This window comes from Sciurus carolinensis, chromosome 13, assembly GCF_902686445.1.
Source record: "Sciurus carolinensis chromosome 13, mSciCar1.2, whole genome shotgun sequence".
NCBI lineage: Eukaryota > Metazoa > Chordata > Mammalia > Rodentia > Sciuridae > Sciurus > Sciurus carolinensis.
Genome location: NC_062225.1, coordinates 16,645,691 through 16,669,659, shown reverse-complemented (window position 1 = coordinate 16,669,659; position 23,969 = coordinate 16,645,691). Strand labels below are relative to the sequence as shown.

The 23,969-nt window shown below is 48.4% G+C and overlaps 1 protein-coding gene across 4 annotated transcripts in view; it reads left to right on the top strand.

Annotated features, from left to right (window-relative positions):
• Sh3rf3 (SH3 domain containing ring finger 3) overlaps positions 1 to 23,969 on the top strand; it is a 347,565-nt gene that overhangs the window by 105,580 nt on the left and 218,016 nt on the right. The gene's annotated exons all lie outside the window — the stretch shown is intronic.

Below are 23,969 nucleotides of genomic sequence, written 5' to 3'. Positions count from 1 at the left end.
AAGGTCACAACTGCACTTACTGTGGCACATTGCAAAACCCTGCTGTGCCCTGTGCTTCCAGCTCAGAAGACAAGACCAGAACATAGGAGGGGTGTGGGGAGAAGCGATCTCCAGATAAATTTCAGTGGTCAAGAGTTATATATTAAAAAACCAGGCCACAGAAAGGCAAGAAAAGTCAAGACCTGGCACAAGGTACCAGCCAGACCTAGAAGAAGGGAAAAGTAACATAAATGAAATTAGTGTTAACATCTGCATTCAGTGGAAAAACAAGTTCAAAAGTGAACAAAAACTTCAAGCAAAAAGGCGAACTACCCGTGGAGGAAAGGCGCAGACAAAGTATATTTCTAATGTCTTTAATACACAAAGAATTTGTTTCAAGTCGTCTAAAATTATGATGATATATAGCAGCAAATAAAGTATAGAAATAGCTCGTAATAGAGGAACTGATAGCAATTAATGTTGGAAGACATTGATCTTGATAAACTCAAAGCATGAGAAAATGTTTGATCTTAGAAAGCAAAGAGACACACATTTAATAAAAGGAAGACATCATTTCTCAGCTGTCAAATAAACAAAGAACTCAAAAAAGTGAGAAGGCTGCTTTGGGAGGTTGGTCAGAGACTAGTTTGGGGGCCCAGTGTGACAGATTGGAAGCCTATGAAGCATCTGTGTCCTGTCTTTGGGAGATTGCACTGGGGCTCCGCCACAAGAAATGCATCCTCAAAATAGAGACAAAAACCAAATACTTGCTGCACAAAGTTTTCGCTTTCGATTTGTAAAATAGAGCAAAAATGGAGAGTAACTTATTATTAATGGTTTGGTGATTACTAACAGAAACTCTTGTTTATGTAACTTAATGTTATGCATCCGAGGGCTTTAATGACTGCTAATTCAATAGCAAAGAGTTGGCTCTGGAAAATAAACAGGATACCAACTGTTATGTACACTGATAGGATATTTTTAAAAAATCTTACCTACCCGTGTATGGAGAAGAGGCAGGGAGACAGCTAGTCAAAGGGTTTGTGGGTAAACTACGGGTGTTTTTTTTTAACATTTTTCTCTTTTTCCACATTTTACACTTTTCTTTATCATTCTGAGTTCTTTTGAACAATGATAAAATTAAGACTTAATCTTGAAGCTCTCGAGTACTGGCCACATACCATCATGTCAAGACCCTCTTGTCCTCATGCAAGGTGTCACTTTAAGAATTCCTGACTTAAGTGTAATTAATCAATTAATTGGAAATTCATTTTCGATGACGGTCATGAAAAGTACTTTGTGCAGTTGTTGTAGGAGTAAGAGCTCTGTGACTGGGCAGCTGAGCTCTGGATGGTCCCCCAGGCAGGCCTGGTACTCTGAGGAGGGAGCCCAGTGACGTGGTGCCCTGGGCAGAGCGGTCCTGTAACCCAGAAACAGCAGAGCACTCGGGTTTATAGGAAGCATGTTAGCAAATTGTTGTGACATCTTTATTTTGCATTATTAAGAAATACGGAGGGAATGTTTTCTACGAGAGCTATTTTTAGCATTATTGCTGTCCCTGTTTCACAGTTTCTGAAACCTCGAGTGTGATTAAAGAATAAGGAGGGAGCTTGTGGGTGAGCTCGGGGCGCAGCCTGCAGGGATGCCCCCGTTGCTCCGGGTCATTCCATGATGTTTTCCAGCGCGACTCCTGTAATATGGAGGGAAAGCCCTTGACCAAAGCCCAAGGTCAGGAGAAGGGAGGACAGCAGCCCAGACCTCCTGGGCAGGTCCTCTGCCTCTGCTGCGGGGCAGGGTGGAGCTTGGCCCTTGCATGTGCTGGACCAGGGAACAGAGGACGAAGAGCAAGTGGAGGGAAAGGGTAGGGACTCCTTTCCTTTTCCTCGCCTGGCAGCAAGCACAGTGGTGGGAATAGAATTGGATGAGTCAACAGAACAGAGCAGAAGATGACAGACGCCAGCTCTGGTTTCCTGCGTGCTTGGTTGTCCCAGGGGCCTCTGGAAGGGATGCTGTCATGCATTCCTGGTGATTGGAGGGAATATTTTTGCTCTAAGTTTTCAATGGGTCAATTCCAAAGAATTCATTTCTTTCTCCTCCCACAGAAATGAACTGAATAGGGAGATTTCATGACTTAGGCTCTGGGCCTTTTCTCCTCCCATCGAGTCAATATTTTTCAGATCTCGGCTGTTCTGAACAGCTTCGGCACGTAGACCTTAATTTGGCTTTGAACTCTGATGGAGGAAAGAGGTTAAGTGTGCAGACACCATTGTTTGCCAGTGTAAGATGGGTTACAGGCGTAGGTCTGATCTTCCAGGGAAATTGGGAAGGAGCAGAGGCAAGGGAAGGGTGGTGATTTTCAAGAGTATTCTTAGTTGAGTAATAGATGTTAGGAGAAGAGGACGCTCTGCCAAACAGTGCGACTTAAACAGAACCACGTGCAGAGGGGCTGGCACGTCCCAGGTCTTCAGGAGAAGGGATTTCCACAGCCACCCGCCTTTTGTCACTGGAGGCACACACGCAGCCCAAGCCACTGTACTCACAGTGTCCTCAGGAGTCTCTGATGGCTTTCCTTTGAGGTTTAGGAAAATGTGTGCGGAAGGTGAGGAGCCGCTCAGTCACCAGCAGCAGGGTGCTGATTTATGTCGGAAATGTTTTCCACATGCAAGAGGGTTTGCCAAGCAGGCTGCCGGGCAGTCTGGAGGGTGTGCTGCGAGTGAGGATAGATTCTTCGCCTGGTCTGCAGAGGCCCCCAGGCCTCGGGCTCAGACCTGGTTCGTAATTGGCTTACGTGAGGTCAGGAGTCGTACTGCATGGTGGCATGAGCCACCTGGGGATTCTAGTCCTGGCTCTGTCATTTCTCCTTGATAAACCCGAGTTACCTACCTAAAACTGCCAGGCCTCCTTTTCCTCATATGCGAGAGCGTGGTTGACTGGAGGTCGTGTTCATGTCTAGCAGCGGGACAGTCCCCTGCTGTGGATTCGTGGTAGTTTTATTTAGTGGCAGATAGGTTTTCCATTGCAGCAGTTTCGAGGTGTCAAACCTTCAGCATTGCTCCTCTCCCCCACCTCTGGATCACAGAAACCCAAGAGACCACTAGGTGGGAAGGCCTCCGTCTTCCCTCCCTTCCACCCACCGCTGGGTGTTTTCTATTGTTGCTTCTATTTGTTTCTATTTGTCTTCCTGTCATCCTCCTCCTCTTTAAATCCTCACTTCTCTTATAAGGCCACTTCCTCCTCCTGGGATCCTGACCCCCCTTTCTTCAGACTCCTGGGGACCTTGACCCCATCTCCCACTCCTACATCTCATCTGATCTCCCCACCTCTTTATAATCCACATCCCCAAAGAGCTCCACAGAGCCCCAGCAGAATCCCTGGAAGTAAATGTTTGAAATAGGCAACCCTGGTCATCTGCTGTAGGCACGAGAGCCCTCGTTACTGAGCAGATTAATCAAAGTTGATGTTCAATGAGGACAAGAAGAGAGGGAGGCAGGTCTGCACTCTGCACATCAAAGAGCAGGCTCTTTGAAAAGCCACTTGTCTGTCTTTGACCTAGTGATTGAAGCCTGAGAATCTTTAAAAAATTCTCTTGCAAAGAAGTTAGTTATGGTGACAGAGCCATTATAAAAGGTGGGAGGGCGAGTGGGCATTGGAAGTGGAGAAAGGATACAAACTCTGTATGTGATGTGATCTCCTGTTTTCAGTTCCCTTGTGTAGTTTTTTTGGGGGGAGGTATAAAGACAGGAAAGACTACTTTAGGAATAAATATCTTTTTTTGTTGTTTGTTTTATTTTTGGTCTTTTAAGATTTCCTCCAGTGAACTTGTAGAACATTTTGTTGTCGGAAAAATCAGATTGACAGTCCATCCCCCTCCCTCCCTCTCCTGGCTGCCTCTAGCCTCGTTCCCATTCACCCCTGGTTCTCCAGAGGCTACTCCAGGCCCGGTACTGGGGTCGGTGCAGCAGTGCCTGGTGGCATTCCTGACTCTCGGGACAGACATGCACCACGTGTGACTATCCCACATTGTGTGACAAGCACAGCTCAGCCCTCGGGTTTAACCCTTTGGCTTCATCCCATCATGCCTGTGGTCGGGTCCCCCTGACTCCTCATTGCCTGACCCACAGCCTCCTGCGGCCACCTGCTCACTCTGGCTTTTGCACATCCCCCCCGCACTCTGAGCTTCGTTCTTGTTTGGTTTCAGTATTTCCCAGTTTTCTTCTTATTTCCTTAAGAATCTTTTTGCTCGGCTGTGACCTGAGACAGCCAGGTTCCCAGGGCACCGCCCCCCCAGCCTGCTTCCCTGGCCTGATCCTTGAGCAGTCAGACTTGGGCTAGAGGATTCCATTTCTCAGCATCCCCTGGCGAGTGGCTTTGGTGTAAAAGGGAGGTTCTGCAGACAGCCTGCCACACAGGGGCTCCATTTTCTTTCCTTCCACTTTCCCTGGTCCTTACCTGCTCTAGGCACAATCAGTTCCTGTCTCCTCTGTGTCACTGTCCTCTCTCCTGTGTCCCCTTCTCTCAACTTGGGCAGCACCCAGGGGAGTTCTGACAGTCCTGAGGCCCGGGTCCCTGGTTTTGATGTCAGTGATCTGGGTAGAATCTGGACTCTGGAGTCATGATGCTGGCAGCAGTGCTGGGGACCGCTCTCCACTCAAGGGTCACATCAGGAAGCAACGTGAGATAGTCACACATGGTGCATGTCTGTCCCGAGAGTCAGGAATGCCACCAGGCATTACTGCTGCATGGACCCCAGTACTGGACCTGGAGTAGCCTCCGGAGAACCAGGAGTGAATGGGAATGAGGCTGGTGGGAAGCCTGTTTCTGCACTGACCACCATGCTCTGGTGCTGGCCTACCTAGCATTGGTCAACCCAGAGAGACCTCCACCTTGACCCCCTGCCCCTGGGGTTGTGCTACAGTATGAGGAACTTGGTACAGTCTCCTGGTGGCCTGCTCGGCCAGGTGGCTCTGTGCAGGGCTCCTTAGAGACATGGAGACGATTGTTGTTATCAGCCTTCTTCACCACTGATTTCCTCAGACAGGCGTGGGGTAGGCTCTGGGGGAGTCATCACCCTAACTCTGGAGCCCTAGTGGACCCTCTGCTTCAGAGTATCTGCTCCTGATGAGGGAATAAGCCTCAGATAATCCTGCAGAACAGCATTAAGAAATCAGGAATTACAGTCAAAGGGAATCTTGGCCTCTGTGTGAGGCTGCGTTGAACTTTGATGACTCATGGCTTTATGACTCCTTAGTGCTTGAGACCACTGGATAAATCAAGTATGGAGTCAGGAAGATGTGGACCGTTCATATTAACTGTTCATATAACTGTGAATGGACTGTTCATGGACAGTTCACTGTAGGGTATTGGGCATCTCGCTGCACACAGCTAGGACACAATAGGGGGATGAGCAGGAAGCAACAGGTTCTCTCCTTCTGAGGGGCTTCGCCAGGCTTGACAGAAGCCTCACAGGGAGGTCCAGACAGCAATGGCAGTTAAGGACTATGAACTGAGAGGCCAAAAGACCATGCTTGGAGGAAAGTCCCAGTGACTGGCAGGACTCTGATCAGTGACCAACAGTCCTTGGTCACACTGTACACATTCCGATCCTCAGACATGTTCCTGTCTGTTCTGTCTCCCTGTGCCCCCCACCTAACAGGTATTTATGGGAGTGCTTGCTGAGTGTCCATCATCTTTCCTTGTACTGAGTATACGGTGGCCAATGATAAAGCGATGTCCTCATCCTCACAAAGTCTACATTCCCTTGAGGGAAACTAACATGAAATACTTGTGAAAAATAATCAGATGGGGCCAGGCAACATGGATAACGAACACTATAGATATAATGGATAATGACACGATAATTACTTTTATGTTTGGTGATGGGGGAGACTGTATTAGCTTTTCGTCACTATGACAAAATACCCAACATCATCATTTTACAAGGAAAGGTTTGTTTTGGCTCAGGATTTCAGAGGTTTCAGTTCATGTCGTTTGGCTCTGTTCTTTAGGCCCGTGGCAGCAGAGCATTATGGTGGGGAGCGCATGGTGGAGGAAGCTGTTCACCTCATGATGGCCCAGAAACAAAGATAGCTAGGGAGAGACTGGTGACCCAATATCCACACCAAGGTCCTGCCCCCAGTGACAACTCCCTCCAAGTCGGCCCAGTCTGCCCTAGTCTGGAGACCAAACCTGTAACATGGGAGCCTTTTCAGATTCCAACTGTAGTAGGGACATTTAAAAAGAGATGGTGTCCAAGGCAAGACACGAGGGTCTGAGTGGTGAGAAAGTCAGCTTGGCTAAGAGCCAGGGGTTCAGAGGTCCCAAGGCAGGAATGACCTTGGTGTTCCCAGGGAACAATACGGAGAGTCAAATGTTTTTGCAACTTGCAGAAGGAGTTGGGACTGTGTTCTCAGAGCTCTGGGGACTCTCCAAAGGGCTTTTTTAACCAGGACAATACCCAGTCTGATTTAGAAAGATCTTGCTGGCAGCTGCAGAGGGAAGAGGTCAAGAGAGTCAAGGGTGGAAGCAGGTAACCAGAGAGCGTTGATTACAGTGCTATAGGCAGGAAAGGACGATGACTTGGACTGGATCGAACTAGCAGAGATGGAAATTGACGGACAGACCGAGGGTTGTTTGAAAGAAGGATGAACAGGTCTCCATGTGGTGGATGTTTGGCATAAGGAAGAGATAAATCAAGGATAGCAACTAGAGTTGTGACTTCAGCAGCTGGCTGGATGTTAATATTATTTATCGAAGTTGCAAAGACTGGCGAATATCCAGAGGGAATATAAGAAGTTCTAACTGGCACACGTGAAGGTTGAGGTGTCTGTTAGACATCCAGCAGTCATCTGGTTATACCAGCTAGAGACAGATGGAGTCGATGTTGTTAGAAAAGGTGACCGCGTGTTCTCATTTTCCAAGGAGAGTCCTGGTCTACACCTGTTTTTCAGACTGTTGTGAAGGGACCCTTTTCCATTCTCAGCTGGATACTGGTTTGCACTGCACCTTCCTCAGAGATGGTATTTAGAGTCATGGGGCTGGAAAGTCTTCTCAGATGCAAACAGAGCCTGGGTACTCTGACGCACAGGGGCAGGAGGCTCCAGGGAAGCAACCCCTGGGGTAAGAGGATGCCAAGACAGGTTGAGACACGGGCACTGAGAGAGGAATGCACCTGAGCAGGAGGGAGTGTCCAGGGAGGCAAGGACCAGTGACCATTACGCATGCCCAAGGACAGGGAGGTGGAAACCCACAGAAACGAAGTTGTGGAGGGAACGTGCAATAAACTCATCACACTCTTCCCAGACCCTACTTATCAGACCAAAGCTATGTCTACTTCTTCATGAGGAACTGATTTAACTGAGCATACCTGAGTTTCCAGCAGGGACTGATGCGCGTTAGCTGTCCTTCTGTTTAGTTGCCCACGCAGGTTGTTTGTGGCTTTTCATGTGAGAGGGTATTGCCTGCTGTACTGTAGCTAAGCGTGCATGCTGTTTCTCCACTGGACTACACTTAGGGCCGGGGAAGAGGAAACAGCTTTGTCATGCTTCTGAGCTCTCGAGGGTCAACATCCCATGAGCCTACCAGACACACAGAGGTGTGGAGTGGCGTGTGGATGTCTTATGAGTGAAGGGCCGAGTGAGTGAACGGATGCATGCACGCACCAACAGGTGAATGAGCAAATGGACCCGTGATGAATGAACGAACAAGCAAACGTATGAGCACGCGTGAATCGTTGGCTGAGCTGGTGACTGAGAGCAAGGGAACGCGTGAGGGAATGAGTCAGGGGACGACTGAGCAGGTGAGCGAGTGAGTAAGGGAACTAGTGAATGGGGAGCAGGGGCTGAGGGAGGCTCAGAATCCAGGCAGGGCAGTTCCTGCTTCGTCCACAGCATCACAGCCCCAAGCCGCTGGCGCCTCTGCGGCAGGTTTTCCCCTGCCCAGCTTGTGTCTTCAGAAGCAAAAGCTCCCACTGCCAGAGATGATCGCTACACACTGCAGTGGATAATGGTGCTGGTGGCGGGGGGGAGGTATTTTCTGTTCTCTTGGTCCCAGGCTGCCTAGAATTCTGATGGAAAGAATGTTTTCCTTGAACTGAAAATTTAGTGAATCCTCTGTAGCCATTTTTCTGTTTTCCTTGTACTGTTGGAAGGATATATATTTATGGACTGCAAAACAATAGATTCTAATCTGAGCTGAAGATAAAATGTAGGGGGGACATAAAACATTTAAGAAGCACACACGAATCCTTGCAGCGTTATGTAAAAGTTTTCTCTGGGAAATGTGCACATTTTTTGCATTTAGGAGCAGCTCAGCAAAGCAAGGCATGTGGCTGATTTGTGGTAATATACAAACCTCTGGTAGTATTAAGAAAATAAATACTCTATTAAGTCTTTAGGCAAAACCATCAGTAGCGGTGAATGCAATTCTGTCTTCCTGATGCGCTGGAAAACCCCCCAAACAAATGCCAAACCTGAGATTGAAAATTAAATTTATAGGGCCCTGAGCAATGGGGAACCGTGTTTTAAGGATGCAAGCTGTTCTCCCTAATGGTTGCTATAGGAATAAGCTGGTAGAAGAAGGAAAACCCAAACATGCCGGTCAGTAAGAGAGGATCTGATCAGAATTTCTGTTGAATAAACACTGGGAGGAAATCCAAATGGTATTATCAGAACCTCCAGAGACAGATTGAATCACGCAGAGCCAGATGCTTGGGTCCTCAAGCAGCCTGCGGCCCAGGGCAGGTCTCTGCCTGCTGGGGCCTCAGAGGGGTGGCCCCAGGACACCCCTCTGTGCTGAAGGCAGGGACAATTGCCCATACCTTTCCCACCATCAGGAGTGGGGTCCTGTTCTGCACAGTGTGCACACAAGGCTGGTGGCCCTTGTGCTTGTCCTTGGGTTTCACCTCTCAGGCAGGCGCTGGTGTCTGAAGGTGAACGCGGTCCTTGCTGACCTTGTGAGATGACATCCCTCAGGCGTTCACTCCTGATTTTCAGGCAGCCTTCTGCAGAGAGGCCTGCGGCCAGGCCCATTCTGGCAGGTGGGAGGGAGGAATCCGTCTCTCCAGAAGCTCCCCTGCCCGGGTCCACCGAGGTTCCTGAGGTGTGACCTCTGTGCTCCTGTTGGACATACAGACCTCGTCTCTCTAGGGTCAGCTCGTTGACTCTCTGAGGTTTCCGGGCACAGACCGGAGCAGGGCTGCCCATTGCCATGGTCAGGGTGAGGCCCAGGGCCAAGCCAGGCTGGCCTCGCCTTCCACTGTAACCCAGCTTCCCTCTCGGGGCCGGGGTGTCAGTTTTCTTTCCTCAGGGTGGTTTTCATCTGGATGCTTCCACCCTCAGAGTCTGGCAAAGTCATGTGTGCATCAGTTCCTTCTGTGTAGGTTGGTAATTTTCCTTTCCAAGTGTCAACTAGAAATCAAAAGTAAATTGTTTTCTATTTTTCTTGGATAGGCTACATCCCTAGACGGACTTATTGTAGGAATTTGGGCTCTAAGAGATACATTGAGGGCAATGTATAAAATAGCTTCTTGATTTTCCCTGTGTGCTTCCTATCTTTTGAACCTAGATCAGATTCGTTAAGATTTCCCTTCAGAATCGACTCTAGTCAGTATACGAACCTAGTCAGGAAGTTCATTGTAAATCATCATTTTCTGCTGTAACCCCTTGACCGTCAGACGTTCTGGTTAAAGCTGCCTCAAGGGACTCTCAGATCTTTCATGGAGTTTGTAAATCCCCTACAGTCATGGCCTCTTAGCCATAGAACCTAGAGTACTTCACACAATCCTGGACATTATTTATTGGACTTAGGAAGTCTTCTGAAGGAACAAAAAAGATGCCACTATAGTGAAAGTTGCTGACTCATTCACAGAGCATGATCTGGTGAAGCGAAAAAGTGTGGATTTCTGAAATCAGAACGCCAGTATTTCAGGTTTACGCCTAGGACCGTGATGTCATGAGGCCAGTTATTCAACTGCTTTGAGCTGTGGTTTGTCCATTTGCGAAGTGGAATGATGCCTACTTTGCAGGGTGGTTGTGAGATAAAAGCAGGCTGTTCTAGTTCATTCAGGCTGCTGTAACAAAAATACTATAAATTTATAAGGTTATATGCAGTGGAAATTTATTTCTCACAGTCTAAGGTCAAGGTATTAGTAGATCTGGTGTCCTCTGGTTCGTAGATGGTGCCTCCTTGCTGTGTCCTCACATGGTAGACAGGCAGAACGTCTCTCCGGGGTCTCTTACCAGGCACTGATTCCTTTCCTGCAGACTCTGACTGCATGATCTTATCACCCCCTGAAGACCTTAGCTCTGTATACCATCTGCTAGGGTTTGGATCCCGTTTGTCCCCCAAAAGTTCATGTGTTGGATACTTGGTTTCCAGTGAGTCTGTGTTGGAGTGGAAGCTTTATGAGGTGGGGCTTCATAGAAGGTAATGAGGTCAGGATGGTTCCAGCCTCCTGAGCAGACTAATGCTGGTCTTGGGTGGGTCAGGCCTCTGGGGGTGGATTAGTTCCCAGGACAGTGGCTGAGCCCGGCCCCTCCCCAGTCTCTTGCTTCCTGCTTTGCTTTTCTCCCTTCCGTGCGTAGGTGGTTCCCTTTCTGCTTCTCCACTATGTTGTGATGCAGGCAGGGGGTCCGCACCAGGAGCCAACTCCATGCTCTTTGGACCCTATAGCCACCAGAATTGTGGGCCGGATAAACGTTTTTGCCTCTGAAGTACCCGGCCTCAGACGTGTGGTTAGAGAAATAGCAACCGGACTGTGCTGCCATTGCCTTGGGGGTTAGGGAGGCCAAGAAATTGCAGACCCCGCAGGATGACAGGTCTGCATAGGTGGGACAAAACTGTGGTCCCCTCCTCTTTTCCCTTCCCAGCAGCAGCTGACCCACCAGCATGTAAGCATCTCAGTCGATACCTCGTGGAGTCAGTGTGCTTGGAGAAGCACTGAGGCTTGTCCCAAAGCTTGATGCACTTGCTTAGATGGCCTGGCAGGCAGCTGGAATGTGGGGTAGAGATTCTCCAGAAGCCCAGAGTGCCCCGTGTGCTTTGAGGGGAGCCTCAGACCCGCACCCTGGCTCTGCCGCGTACCTCCGTTCTGACAGCGAGCAGTGCTGGAGGAGACTTTGCTCCCTACGGTGAGTGCTGAGACAGCTTCAGGGGGAGGGCAGGGCGCCCTGGTGCCGGGCACCGCTGACTCACGCAGGGCTCTAGGAAAACCCTGCAGCACAACCACGAGGAAGGGTCTCCAGTGGAGGAAGAGGAGTCAAGTTGCCGGAAGGTGGTTTGTTTCCTTCTGGTTGGATCTGCCACTATTTAAGACGAGGTGATGATGTCTTACCTGGAATCACCAGTATGTTCAGCTGTGAAACCATTTTAATTTTTTAAAAATTTTATTATTTATTTTATTTTAATTTTTTATTAATTTTTTTTATTTTTACAGACTGCACCTTGATTCATTGTACACAAATGGGGTACAACTTTTCATTTCTATGGTTGTACACAATGTAGTGATGCAGTCACATCAATGTTCATAGCAGCTCAATTCACAAAAGCTAGATTGTGGAACCAACCAAGATGCCCTTCAATTGATGAATGGATAAAGAAACTGTGGTATATATACACAATGGAATATTACTCAGCCATAAAGAAGAATGAAATTATGGCATTTGCTGGTAAATTTTTAATTTTTGTATATATGGAAGGAGTTTGATCCCATGGTATCATACAGAGATGCAAAACTTGGAATCAGGGCTTGCAAGGGGCACGGGACTGTTAAGAAACAGCATGATTAGGTCACACCCACACACCAGTGCCCACAGATTTCATGCTGCAGTTGTTCCTTTAACCTGTGGTAGCCAGGGGCATGCCAGGGGTGACTTTGGACAGAGCTTTGTCCTCCATGACCCTACAGTGCCTGCACTCTCATTAATCTTAGTCAGCAGGGCAAACTGAGCTCTCACAGGAACCCTTTAGCTGCCCGCCACCTGCACCTGGCTGGCTCTGACCCTTCCCATGAGGACACACTCCGGAAGTCTTTATTTAAAACCATCTTTCTTTCTGCCATAGAAAGGCACATGTGGTCAGTCAGTGCAGCCTGCGGGGCTCCTGCTGTGCAGAAGTCCTTGCCTGTTCACACTTGGCAGCCAGTCCCCTTTACAGACAAGGGTGTGAGGGTCCCCAGCTCCTCAGCTTTGACATCCTGGCATTGGTTCTTCCATTGTTAGTTCCTAGCTGCACATGAAGGACATCTTTTATGCATTTTTTTCCCTGTGTCAGCATGAACTGCATAATAATACTCCCAAAACTTAGAGGTTTAAAATAATAGGCATTTATTTAGCTCACCATTCTGTGTGTTGATCAGGTTACTAGGACAGCAGGATGGCTGGAGCCCCTCACCACATGACTTTTTCACCTGTGAAAGGCTAACTGGGCTTCTTCATGTGGTGGCCAAGGTTGTAGTAAGCAGCAGCGAAGGCTGACTCCAGTGGGCGAACACTTTAAAACTTATGTTTGTATCATAATTGTTGCATAATTTGACCAATGATTGGTCTTATTGGCCAAAGCAAGTTACATGACCATCGATACTAGAGTCTGTTTAGAATAGAGCTTCCCAAAGGCCTGGATCCAGGGTCACATGAATCAGTTGGAAGCTGTGACTACACAATCCACCACAGTAACCACTGACTGTTTCGCTTTTGATTGTTGATCTTTTATATTGGTATGAGTTCTTTATATATCCTGGATACTAATTCTTTTATAACTTTTGGTGTTAATTTTGAATCAATGGGTATTCTTAATTTAAATCAGCAAGTTTGGCTGTATTTTTTTCCTTTTCTGATTTATTCATTTTGTGTATTGTTTAAAACTCTTCTCCTCCCCTGAGTTCATAAAGATATTCTTCTGTATTGACTCCTGAAATTTTTATGATTTTTGTCATTCTTATTTTTTCCTTTAGGTAGGGTAATTGAAAAGCACTTTAATCAGGCAAATTCCCTTTCCTTTCCTCATCAACATTATTTACATAGGCCTGCTCTGCACATGGTGTTTTCCCTGTGGAATCAAATGAATGTTCCCACCCTTAGTCAGTTTCAATCAATTTCAAGACAATTGCAATGCAAACAGAGACACTGAGACATTAGTCAACATATGCATATTAAATAATTTGAGTAATTAAGTGCAAGCCAATTAATTAGTACATTTGGTAAGTGAAGAGGAAAATGAAGAACTGTATTTCTTCAATGTCAGTTGAGGTGTCGTCTCTCCTACCTGGCTCTTTCCTTCAGGATTCTGTTGAAAATCCCTTTGGTAAAGAAGAGGCATGGGCAATAATTTTTAATATGGAGGAAAGAAAACTTAACATTTAATCTTCATAAAAGCCCTTTCACAAGTTGGTATCATTGTCATAGTTTAAATCTTAAATGGTCCTCCAAAGGGCAGTGTGTTAAAGGCTTGGTCACCACCCTGTGGCACTGTTGGGAGGAGGTGGAACCTATGGGAGGTGAGGATAGGGGAAGGAAGTTAGGTCACTGTGCATGTCCTTGAAGGGGATATTGGGACCCTGGCTGCTTACTCTTTCTCTCTGCTGCCGTGAGGTGAGCAGCTTCTCAGCCATGTGACCTCACCACCTTGATGTCTTGCCTCACCACAGGCTCAAAAGTGATGGGGCTGACTATGGTCTGAAACCTCCAAAACTGTGAGATCAAATAAAGCTTTCCTATTTCAACTTGGTTTTCTCAGGCATTTTGTCATAGCAATGGAAAGCTGACTAACACAGTCTGTATGAGGAAGCCAAAGTTCACAGGAGACTGGGTTGGATTCATTCAGGGGGAGTAAGTGGCATAGGTGGCTCCAGCCAGGGATGGCCAAGTTCCAGTTGTGTCCTTCTGCTTTCCCCAGGTCTCCAGAGTCGTGACAGAGGTGTTGTGTCCCCTCCCCAGCAGCAATTGTCTCTCCACAAAATTCTAAATCAAGCAAAATGTACATGAAAACCTTGGTATTCTTATTATGATAGGCATTGATGTTTTTCACAGCAAAACAACAGGTGCTACATCTTTTTTCTCATCGTGATTCTTGTGTTTTTCTGTCCTTAAGGTTTTCCTCTCTTCCTGGGACTATTCCCTAAGGTTTTGATTCAATTTCATAATTATGAAAGGGCCTGAACAGAGTAATGTGAATTTTCTGGAACTTTGGAATCCCTGGGGAAGCATTTCACCCAGTAGTGGTTGGGCAGAGCAAAACAGGGAGGGAAGTTTATACCTGGGCAGCATATTTCAACTCTGCTGATGGCTCTGAATTAATTCACTTTTGAGCTCAACAACACAAGTTATACTGTACATGACTTGTTTCTTCATGAAATTATTATTTATCATAATAAATTTTGCTATACTCAGAATACTTATCAGATTTAAATATTTATTATTATTAATAAAATAATCTGAGTAAGAATGGACTGGATTTTAAGGGATCTATAACTTAACCTTGATTTCTTCTCTTAAACATGGTAAATGCAGGAAATTTTTTTAACAAAAGAATTATAATGATATGTTCTCTGGGCCAAATTTAGAAAATGTTACAGTGTGAAGTAAATACAAAAAAGAAATCTGTCTTGGAGGAGGAACTGGAAGAAAACGATTGAATTACTCTATCTGTTGGAATTAAGTAATTAGCTATTTTAGAATAAAAGGTCGCCTCATTAGAGAATTAGGATTTTCAGGAATTTTGAAGCCCTGAATAAAAATTAAACAAAACAAAATGCACAAACAGCAAAAAGCAGGTTACTTGGAGTAAATTCAAACAAGTGTAACTCTTTTTTCAAAATTCTCTTTAAAATATCTAAATAAACCTTATATAGGAAATTGCATTTTATTCTGCAAAAATTTTTTTTATAAAATCGTTTTATTATATTTTTAGATACTTTTTTTAGTTGTCTGTGGACCTTTATTTTCTGTATTTATTTATATGCAGTGCTGAGAACTGAACCCAGTGCCTCATATGTGCTAGGCAAGTGTTGTACCACTGAGCCACAACCCAGCCCATAAAATTATTTTAAACAGAGAATTAGATGTACTAAAGATTGCCAAGTGTTTAATACTTTTTTAAAATAGAAGTTTCTAATACCTTTAAAATACATTTTGTGTCTAAAGAAGATAGATTCTAGGTTCTGGAGTTCGAGTTTTCATTCCTGTGTTCTGAAAGAGGCCAAAATACCTCAAAATAAAGCAAGGTCGAACTTTTAACATTAGAATACAAGGCTTACCATGGTTGAGATGAGCCTCCACCAAAGGTCCACCTGTTACAGACTTCATCCCCAGGGTGGCGCTGTTGGGCAGTACTCTGGACCTTTAGGAGGTGGAGTCTCGTGGGAGGACTTTAGGTCATTGGGGCCGTGCCCTCAGTGGGGGTTGTGGGACCCACCCCATCCTTTCTCTTTGCTTCCTGGTTTGTGATGTGAGCAGTTTGCGCCACCACATGATCTTGCCATGATGTGCTTCCCTTGTCCCAGACCCAAACCAATAGGGTCACCTAGTTTTGACTTGGAACTTCCAGAACTGTGAGCCAAAATAAATCATCAACATCTTCTTCTCCTTCTTCTTCTTCTTTCTTTTTCTTCTCCCCTTCCTTCCTTCCTTCTTCCTTCTTCCTTCTTCCTTCTTCCCTTCTTTTCTTCTTCTTCTTATAGATGGACACAATACCTTTATTTCATTTATTTATGTGGTGCTGAGGATCAAACCCAGTGCCCCATGTGTGTGAGGTGAGCTCTCTACCACTGAGCCACAACCCCAGCCCCAAACCTTCTCATTTTTTAAGTTAACTGCCTCAGGTATTCCTCCATAGTAAGGTGAAGCTGATTAATACAAGGTTTAATCCAGAAAGTTGAAAGTGTCTAACGAGGGAAGAAGTTTGAGTCTGAATGCCCCGAACGTGTTGAATTCAATGTTCACGTTTGAAATGGGCTCTTCCGGTTCCACTTGCTGAGTGTCCGTCTTGGGTGCCTTGTTTTACAGGGCTTCAGTTTCCTCCTCACTGGTTGACCAGCCGTCCTAGTGTTCCCAGGAATGACGGGTTTCCCGGGACCTGGGTCTCTCGGTGCTGAGGCTGGGAACTAGGTGCCAGTGGCCCTGATCTTCATGAACTTTGAGAAACAAAATTCGCTGGTTCAGACTTGTACTCGCTCACTTAGCTTTTAAATTGGATTGTTCCTTTTGGGGTCGGGTTGTTTTCTGTGGGAGGCAGAAATGCATAAGCAGTGAGAGGCCCGGGCTTGGCTGCCAGGTGGTGGCAGGAGGTGAGCGTGACTGGGGAGGACGCTGCTGTTGCCCAACTCTAATAATTTCCCAGACGTGCAACTTACTGTCCAATCCAGGTAACAGGAGTGTTGTCTACACCCATGGTTTTCATGTCTGGGCAGTGTCTTCTGATTCTTCTCATTCATTTAAAGTCTTTTGGTTTGGACTTGTGCTGTGAGTTTTGCTAAAAATTGGTTGTATCTGGGTCATTTGGGAAGGAATTTGTCTAGAAAATAGAACATAAGAGCAAGTGGTTAATTAAACCAGCAGGCCAAGTGGAGAACATGATTTCTCTTTGATTTAGATGCAAAAATTGCTATATAGGTTTAATATAAAGATTTATAATATGCAATTTAAGAAAATAATTATTTGGGGATTAGAGATCAGGAAGTAAATATGTGAGCATTTTGTCTTAAACTGCATTTTCTTCTTTCCTACTACTATTATAGTCTTTAAATATCCTCCCACAGTTCTTAGGGTTGCCATGTGTGGTTGTGCAGGTGGCACACTGCACAACTAAGTAGGTAGACACCTTTCACATCAGATTTAAATTTGTCCAGAAGGGGTGCATTTTCTGACTCACAAGAATTTCCCTGGGCAGCTAGTATGACTGCCACCACAACCACTCAGCAAAGATACTTATAAGAAACCATGAAGGGAATAAAAATTTTCTGCTAACATTTACAACCTTCCCCATTCCAGACCGTTAGATGACTGAATTGAGGACAACTGACTTGTTTTACTAAATTTTATAATGTGTAGCAGGAGAATGGCTTAGAGCTCAGACTCAGGAGCTAGTGCCATAATTTTCTCACTGTGTAATCTAGGGGTTATGCTGAGACAGAGAGGGGCAAACCCAGAAGAAAACAGACGAAGAGACTGATCATTTACCCAGTGTTTTCTCTTGGGATCCTGGGAGCAGGCGTGAGCGTCTACCTGTGCCCTCAGAGTGGAGAACGTGACTTCTTTTTGATTCAGGTGCAAACGTTGCCATCTAGGTTTCCATGTAAACCATTTTGGAATAGGTAATTTAAGAAAATGATTATTCAGGATATAGAGGCCCGGAAGTCCATCAGAGTCCAAAATGCTGTGTGACTAGGAACGGGAAGGAATGTGTTGGCACAGTATCAGGGCAAAGCAGAACAGGCCGGTGGCCTGTACCCCAGGGGGCCAGGCGCTGTTCTGTGTACCTTACCGCGTCAATTCATTCAGCCTTTCCAGAACCCCATGAGGAAAGTTCCACCCCGTTTTTCAGACAGGGAATGGTACCGTTTGGACCTCACATGTCCCCCAAAGACCTTTGTGGTTAAAGCGTGGTCCCCAGCTTGGTGTCATTGGAAGGTGGTGGAGCCTTTAAGAGGTGGGGCCTGCGGGAGGTCGTAAGTCACTGGGCGAGCTCTGGAAGGGAGGCTGGCCTCTTCCTCTTTCCCGAGTGCTTCTGGTCTGGCCATCAGGGGAGCTGTTGGCCTTACCACATGCTCTCATCATGGCGTGACACCCCAGGCCCAGAGCAACAGGGCCAACTGCTCATGGACTGAACCTCCAACTCCAGCCCAAATACAGCTTTTAGAAACAAATAAGTTACCTCTGCACTGGTTCCAGTGACCAAAGCTTGCTAATGGGGAAGCTGAGGCCGGAGAGAACAGCAGCTTCCCTGATTGTGCAGGTAGAGCAGCACGCCTGGCCCGAGTGTGTGTGTGTGTGTGTGTGCGCGTGTGGGATCTTGCTTCACGTGTGTGCTCTTTCTCTTTCCTGATCAGAGGTAGGCGGCTTGTGGCTGCAGGATGGCCCACTCAGGTTGAGTTTCTTGTGGCAGGTCCATCACCCGAGGGTCCGCAGACCCCGCCTGGCACCTGGGCGATCGCAGGACACCCCAGTGATGCTGTTCCAGGAGTACAGCGCTCGGGGCGTGGTCTGCCATTTGTCGTCAGCCTCCTCGTTAGCAGGGAATGTCTGGGTGGTCTCAATGGCCAGTGCACAGGCGCGTGCAGTATGGGAGGCTATTTTCGAGTTGGACGAGGTTTACGTCAGTCAGCCAACCGGGTATCTTTATTCACAAAAGATGCAAAATTAGCAAGGCACCTTGTCAAAGTAATCTTGACAGTTGTTCCTACCAGAGTTGCTGTAAGCTCTGTAATTATGAAAATGTTAAATGAAGTGGGTGTAGGAATTTGGATGCCTTTTAAGAACCCTTGGGAACAACCTCCTGAGTTGTTTAAGTACAGGATCTGTCTGCCGGAAGGCAGGGGGAGGGCCCCGGGTGGTGGCTCATGGTGGCTTCCAGCGGGCACCAGTCTGCTTTGGGGCCAGGATTCCAGCTGACCGGTGTCTTCCTGGTTTAGTGAAGACAGTGAAAGGAACCGTCCGACATCTTCCTTTTCTTGCTCCAGCCCTGGTTGGTGCTGTGCCCCCGAGCAGGGTCTCCCATGCAGGCCTGTGCGTGGTGGGCACGGCCTCTTAGCTTTCTTTTTCCTCATCCCAGATGTAAACCTGTGCAGTGGAGCCTCCATATCCCCGGGTTCCGCCTGTGCAGTCTACCAACTGTGGATCAAAACGGTTTTTTAAAAATAGTGTCTTTCCTGAGCCCATTTTTTTCTGTGTCAGAAAAAGATGAGCGTGTCACCACTCTGCCCAGCGTTGGTACCACGTCAGGTATTACAGGAAGTCCCGAGGGATGCAGAGTCCAAGGAGCATGTTTGAATGCTCTACATGAATCCTACACCATTTTAGATAAGGGACCTGAGCATCCGCAGATTTGGTATCTGAGGGGACCCTGGAGCCTTTCCCGAGCATTCACTGAGACACTACGTGTTCATCACCATTGACTTCAGGGGGAGAGGCCACGGCCATGCTGCTCTGCTCTGACCCCAGGGCCAGCAGAGGCCCCGCTGCCCGGCACTTCCTCCCTGAGCTGAGCAGGAAAGGCACTTTGGGAAGGTGACTTACTGGAGCCTGTCAGTGACAGGGCACCCACTGCTTTTCCTTCACCTGGGTGGTCCCCGTTCCCTGTAAACCTGGGATTGAAGGAAGCTGATGTGTGGTCTTAGTCCTGAGGTGACCTTGAGGTGTTCTTTTTTTAAAAAAATTTTTGTAGATGTTGATGGACCTTTATTTTTATTCATTTATTTATATGCAGGGATGAGAATCGAGCCCAGCGCCTCACATATACTAGGCAGGTGCTCTGCCACTGAGCCACAACCCCAGCCCCTTTAGGAGTTCTTGACATTTCCGTTGGAAGCGATTTTAATCTCTTTATGGATACAGACACCAATGCCATCGGTCCCTGGGAGAAGTGGACATGTTTCAGACGAGGGTTGCTGTGAACACGGAGGCAGGAGGGAGATTCAGGATCCATTACAAACACTTACAAGGTCCAGATTCAGGCCACTCCCAGGCGTGGGAGCGGGTGTTTCAAGGAGCATGGTGTGTGCAGGGGAGCCCCTTGGTTGGCGTGTGTCGGGCCTGTGTAGTCACATTTTCATCACTGTGACAAAATGCCTGAGATAAGCAACCCAAAGAAGGAAAGGTTTGTTTGACTCATGGTTTCAGAAGTTTCAGTCCATGGTTGGTTGGCTCAGTTGCTTTTGGGCCTGTGAGAGGCAGAATATCCTGGTGGGGGTGCCCGGCGGGGAGCATAGCTGCTCACCTCCCGGCGAGAACAGATCGGGGTTCCAGTATTCCCTCCAAGGGCACGTCTCCACCCCCACCTATCTTCCTACCTCTAAGCCCACCTCCCAGAGGTGCCACCCTGTGGCATGAAGCCTTCAGCACGTGGCCTTTGGGGGACCCTCAGAGCCAAGCCGTGACAGGGCCTGACAGTTTCAGGGGGATTTGCTCACCAGTGTCCCATACTTTCCATTGTTACTCTTTTCTAGTTTTCGTTGCCTAAATTTTGTTTTGTTTTGTTGGTACCGGGGATTGAACTCAGGGACACTCGACCACTGAGCCACACCCCCAGCCTTAATTTGTATTTTATTCAGAGACAGGGTCTCACTGAGCTGCTTAGCACCTCGCTTTTGCTGAGGCTGGCTTTGAACCCGTGATCCTCCTGCCTCAGCCTCTGGAGCCGCTGGGATTACAGGTGTGCGCCACCGCTCCCAGCTCTGAATTCTCTAAATCTTTTTTTTTTTTTTTTTTTCCTCATTTTCTCTGGCTAGAGTTAAATTTTACTCAGGGAATTGGAAAACACTAGGCTACGGGTGGATGAGTCATTGAAGAACAGAGGCAGGGAGGGTTTTATTTCAAGGTATTTCAGCTGCCGAGTGATGCTGTGGCACTGTGGGTGTTCCGGTGCCCCAGAGACTGGCCACCAGCCTCTGGTCCCCTAAAACATTACGTTTAAAAGTGTTCCTTCATGAGGGAAGATGCTGGGCGGCTCTGGGGAGCCAGCAGCTTCTCCTGCGGGAAGGGGTCCCAGCACCCCTCCTCCCAGGTACCTCTTGTTAGGATCCCCCGTGGAGTGGCCGGCCCTGAGGCACCACTGCGGGTCAGGCCCCGTCTGCATTTAAAGCCCACTAGGATGAACTGTGTTTCGGTGGCTGTGACGTCTCAGTCCAGGAACCTGGAAGCCACCAGGGTCCCTGTTTCTCTGCCTGCCGTGCCTTTCCTTGGGCAGCCTCGAGCCTTTCATTCCATTCTGTGACAACGGACTGAACAAGTGAATTCCTCTTGTGGGCTTGGGGAAGGGAGAGGAGGGAGGTGGAGGAAGGAGCCTGTGGCCTTCCATGAGTGGCAGATGCCCCTGTGTCTGTGAGGGTCTCTGGGAGGGGGCCAGCCAGGAAGATGTGACTACGTCCACAGTGTGGAAGGGGGAAGGCAGGGGGACAGGCTGGCCTGCCTCTCCCTTGGACCCTCGGGGCCAGGTCAGACTCTACCTGCACCATTCCTGTTACGGTTTAGATGTGGTGTCCCCCAGAGCTCCTGTGTGATAGTGCCAGAAGGTTTGGAGGAGAAATGGTTGGGCCACAGCTGTGACTAATCAGTGGGTCAGTCCCTTAAGGGATGAACTGAGTGGTAAGCAGGTGGCGTGTGGCTGGAGGAGGTGGGCACTGGGGACATGGCTGTGGGGTGTGTATCTGTATCTGGCCAGTGGAGACGCTCTCTGCTTTCGGATCACCTGTGAGCTGCTTCCTTCGGCCACATTCTTCCGCCATGATGTCCTGCCTCACTTGGACCCTGAGGAATGGAGTTGGCTTTCCATGGACGAAGACCTCTGAAACCCTGAGCCCTCAGATAAACTCTTCCTCCTTTAAAATTGTTCTGGTTGGGTTCTTCTAGTCACAGCAGTGAAAAAGCAGAGTGAAACAAGCCCACAGAGGGGCTCTCTCCTTGCGGCCTTGGCGAGTCCTCGAGGAAGGCCCCTGGCAAGTCACCTGTTTCCTGAATTGAGCAGCTGGAGCTTGCCTACCTCAGTGTCCAAAATCTGCGAGGGACCCAAAGTGCAGAAACGAAGACTAAGGATGGATGCTTTCTGCCAAGGAGACCAAGTCCAGCTGAAGTAGAGACTTTCCTGGGACCCTGTGTTCCTGGTGAACCTCGTAGGCACGGGCAGAGCGCGCTGTCCCCAACACCAGGGTCAGGGCTGTCCATGGCTCGGCAGTCTTCTTCCCCCTGAGCCAGTGCCTCGTGTACACACACACAGGTCTACACAGGTGTCCACATGGCCACGCACACGCATGCACACGCATGTCCACATGCCTTTGCACACAAGCCCATGTGCCTGTGCTCACACACACTCATTGTTTCCTGACTCAGAAGCCCCGCTGCCCTCGGGCTCCCCAGGAATCCCTCCGCCCTCACAAGGCAGGCTCCTTATTAAGACTGACTTTCTCATCAGAGGCAGAGCTAAGGATCAGCGCTCATCTGGCCCACCAGCGCCGGGGCTGAGAGGCCTTTACCCCATTAACCTACACTTTTGCAAGAATAAATTTACCTTAATAATGCTTAGTGGCGGGAGTCCTAGGATCAGGGCCAAGTTAGAGCTATCAGGAGGGAATGAGATGAATATTCATGGGGGATCCTAATGCGTCTGGCCAGCATGACGGCCAGCTGAAGTTTTGTCCACATTTTGAAGAGCAAGAAACCACAGTTGGGAGGACCACTACATCTAATGAGGCGGAGGTTTCCATGAGGGTCTCTGGATGTCCACTGTCTTCGAGCTTTCTGTGACCTCTTGCAAGTGGTGAGAGCTTTCTCTGGGCATCAGCTCCATGCAGTCCTGCCAGGTGGATGGGTGTGAGTCCTGGAACCCTCAGTGAGGGTGGGGATGCGTCACCAACTGTCCTCACCCCTGGCCATCATCCAGCCGCTCCCCCGCCCCCCAGCATGGTACCACTGCCTTTGCTGCTGACCTCGGTTCCTACACTGACCAGCTGGGAGCGTGCAGCCTGGGCATGTGCTTGATGTCAAGATGCAGCTGGCTTATGAAGCACTGACTCCAAGTGTGCAGACTCTCCTGGTTCTGACACAGCTGCGCCCCCCTGAGGGTCCTCCTGGGACCGCCATCCCTAAAGACCTGGAAGGAGGGAGGCTGGGATTTGCGGACTTCCCTGTTCTGAACTCTGCTGAGCCATGTGACATAGTGACTGAAGACTGCTGGTGGATTGGGGTCCCAGACAGGCAGCCCCTGGCCTGCAATCAGCCTGCAGTCTGCCTTCCTGGGTCACCCGCTGGGGCCTCCAGCCACCTTCTCCTTTTGTGCAAAGTCAGGGCTCTCCAGGGCCCTTTAGTCTTTGGCCGTCTCAGGAGCTTGTTCATATCATTTTTCTCACAATGCCCCAGGGTCACTTTATTTCAGGGGCAGGTTATTTATGGAGAAGTTGGTGACAGGAAAGATAACCTGATGTATGTTCAAATATAACGACCTCAATGCTTGTTCTTAGACCTAAAGAAGCAAGTTTTTTTGCTTTTCCCCCCTGACTTGGTTTCCTTTCACTTCTTTGGCTGGGTGAGGTTTCCCGTAGGTGCATATGAAAGGGACGTTGTCAAGGTGGGGCCCCCTGACATCTCTGGGAGTTCTCCATGTTTATCTGGCTCCGTCAGCTTCTAGCACTTGGCTGGCCTCTGGGCTGGGGCACAGGGGACTGTAGAGGTGTGTTTGTGGCCTGCTGTGTGAAGCGGGGCTCCTGCAGACAGCCCGCGTGCTCTCACGCACCCTGGGCGCTTCTCTGCTGGTGTGTGCTCTCCACCCTGCACGCTGTCCCCACCGGAGAGATCTTTTCCAAGTGGTAATCATGATGTTTTTAGGAGAGCGACGCTTGTGATATTTATCTCAATCCTGGGAATACTTTTTGGAGAGCAGGAGATTCTCTGGGGTCTTTTCATTTTATGAATTCTCAGTGCGTTCAGGGACTAAACGCTTTCCTCAGATTCTCTGGATGGCTGTTTGTAAACCTGCAATATGCTAACTAGGGTGATTCGCCTTCCTCTCCCTGGTGGAGAAACCATGTAAGGTGACGCCTGCGTCGTCTCTGCAGTCCCTGCACACTGCTGCCACAGCCTCAGTGGGATGCTGGGCAAGCTAAGTGAGAGGGGACCTGTCGCCCTGGATCAGGGGCCAACATGGGCTCCTCTAGGAGTCAGGAGAGCAGTCCAGGTCCCTCATGTAGGAGAGCAGGGGGAGTCTGCAGGGGAGTGGGGACAGGCCAGACCACACTGGAGAAAGCGTCCACCTCCAGCCTTGCCTTGCCAGCTCCGTGCTTCACCTGTTAAGAC